General features: G+C 35.0%; 1 long non-coding RNA gene across 1 annotated transcript; it reads left to right on the plus strand.

Moving 5' to 3' along the window:
- The first annotated feature begins 751 nt into the window (after positions 1 to 751).
- On the plus strand, positions 752 to 2,392 carry LOC111504505 (uncharacterized). The gene is made up of 4 exons (XR_012465677.1): positions 752 to 1,132; positions 1,187 to 1,635; positions 1,925 to 1,989; positions 2,047 to 2,392. It is a non-coding gene; the product is annotated as an uncharacterized lncRNA (long non-coding RNA).
- Positions 2,393 to 2,755: the final 363 nt, after the last annotated feature.

Consider the following 2,755-nt stretch of genomic DNA (forward strand, 5'->3'; position numbering starts at 1 on the left):
CTTGTAGAGCTCTTGCTGTCTTCTAGCTAAAGCCTGTTCTACCATCGCTTTGGAGTAACCATTTCGTTGAAGGTAATTTTTGATTATGCCTAGTTCCTTTTCGAGACCATCCTTTATATTACAGAACAGAGCCCGAAAGCACGGTCTAGTAGAGTCTTGATGATTCGTCTCTTAGTCAATTGATGGTGGTTGGATTCTTGGTTCAGGTACTATCCTGTGTGAGTGGGTTTTCGATACACAGATGTTTTTCATTTCGTGTCGGTGCTCTTCACCAATACGTCTATGAATGGCAATTCGTTGTGGACTCTCTTCTCTATTTCAGAGGTGATTGACGGTTTTACGCTATTGGTGTGCTTCAGAAAGGTTCTGTTCTGTATTCCCATGGTTCCATTCTGTGAAGATGTCGTCAACATATCCCAACCAGACTTGAGGCTTCTTGTGAGCTTTTTCAATGACCAGGGTTTCAAACCACTCCATATATATATATATATATATATATATATATATATATATATATATATATATATATATATATATATATATATATATATATATATATATATATATATATATTGGCTATAACCGGTGAAAGTGGCGATTCTATTGGCAGTCCCTCATCAATCGTAAAGAATTCGTCCTTCAGTTAGAAGTAGCAGTTTCGTACACAGTTCCATCATTACTTGTATGGGTAAGTTATAACCTGCAAACGTCTGCAAGTTGCAAGTAGACTTAACTACATATAGACTTAACATTGAATCATTCAATCAGCATGAAGAGAAGGACATGATCATTTGATACCCCTATGTATATATACATCAGAGTTTACATATATATAAACTAGTAAGTGGTAAGTAAATATAATTTCAGAGTTGTGATATTTAGTTAGTTGTATTCTTTCTTTCAGAATCACTGGTAGATAAGGCCAAAAAGCAGCATTCAAATGTAACCAATAAACAGGATAATTGACAAGCAACAAGAGGTGTAATATTAATATAAGTAAAGCAATAGAAATAATGGAAAGAGCTCGCCTGATCAAGGTGTTGCCAGCGTATATCTTTCTCCAATGGATATTCTCTTCGTTCGAATCTTTGTAGAGATCTGGTGTGTTCATAAATGATCTTGAGATTCTGTGGTAAGTATTATAGTTGTAATCAATAATTTTCTGGTTGTCAGAGACTTCTTGTAGTACCGTAACAAAGGTAACAATAAGCTAATCGTCAAGATGTAACCAACGTACAACGAAGAGATAAAGCGAAAGGGCCAAAAATGAAAAGGCCTGAAACAAAGTAAGGTTATACGAACAATTCTGTGCCAAGTTCCAGTTTTATTTGGGAGAGGTGCCTATTGAGATACCTCTCAATGGATAGTTGACAAGCTAGTGGAAGATGTACCTGTATGTAGTGGACGGCCTGAAGTGAGGTCTAACGATTACGGCTTGATTAGGAAGATAGAATAATTCAAATCCCAAAACACTGAAGTGGATATTTCTTTCTTTTCTCAAGAATGAGAAACTCTTATATTCACCACCTAATACGTATAAGGCAAATCCATCCAAGATGTGAGCACAATTCTCAAATTTAGCTCCTGCCATGTGCCGTGATGATTAAAAAAGGAAAGGATATCCCCCTTTCAAAGGTATGTCAACTTGTCGTCTAGTCAGTTTTATTTCGCAATCCCATGAAATGGGTTAATTATTGCGGTTATCTGGTCGTCATGGTTATTGATGTCACAGACGGTCTGTTTGGGGTAAAATCATCTTCAATGACGTCACAGGTGAACCCTTTTAATCAAACCTTTCAATGATATGAACTTAACAGAAGTGACACAGATTGCCAATATAACTCAACAGTGATGTAAATGTATATTTTGAAGAACTAAATATGAGAATGTTAGGTTATTTATTTCTCGTATTTGTATTCCACAGGAATCTCAGAGAACACTCGAAGCACCAATTACTACAAGGCAATTACAAACAAGAACTAATTGATGGTAAGTGATTGAATGATAACTAGATGCAATTGAATATACAGAGCGTATTATTTTCAGGGTACAGAAACTTATAATTTAACGGATCTCATGGAAGCACTATTTCAAAAACGTCATAACAATAAATAAATAAACATCGAAGGTGTATATTTTTTTTCTAGTTAATTTAACGAAAATCATTAAAAAAAAAGTAAATTAACACGTAACAAAGTTTTCAGGTCCCCATCTCCGGATAGCTTCCTCTGTATGGTTTGAAGTGCTTCTTCGACAGGGACGTTGATCCTGCTCTTTTTCTTCGATTGCCCCTAGTAGTTCAATAAAATGCCTTAAATTTTTCACAAAGGATGATGTTTTTCCTTGCAGTAGTTTGTTATTGGTAGTAAAAATCTGAACAAGTTCTGAGTGGCTGAATATTTGGAGCTAATAATCAGTCTGAACGGAAGGATGTTCCGTTCGTGTTAACAGTTGAATTATTTTTTGATTTTTTGGTTGTTGCTTGTACTTTATTTCATTGTAATTTCAGTTTTTTTGCTCAATATAATTGTTATTTTTCAGCTAATCTTTTTTAATGTTTCACAGATTCTCTCAGGTATTTCAAATCAATTTATATCATACTAGACAATGGAAGCCCGAACCAATGAAATTTACCAAGAAACATTGACAACTACCTTCAAATTATCGGCTTCATCGTGGGTTGCAAGTGTACTCACTTTGAACCTGCTTACTCAGCTGTAAGCATAGAAGAGAGATTTAACTTTTCGATGATGAA

Source organism: Leptinotarsa decemlineata, unplaced genomic scaffold (assembly GCF_025532065.1).
Source record: "Leptinotarsa decemlineata unplaced genomic scaffold, Ldec_3_MD MMD2_tig00001719_RagTag_RagTag, whole genome shotgun sequence".
Lineage (NCBI taxonomy): Eukaryota > Metazoa > Arthropoda > Insecta > Coleoptera > Chrysomelidae > Leptinotarsa > Leptinotarsa decemlineata.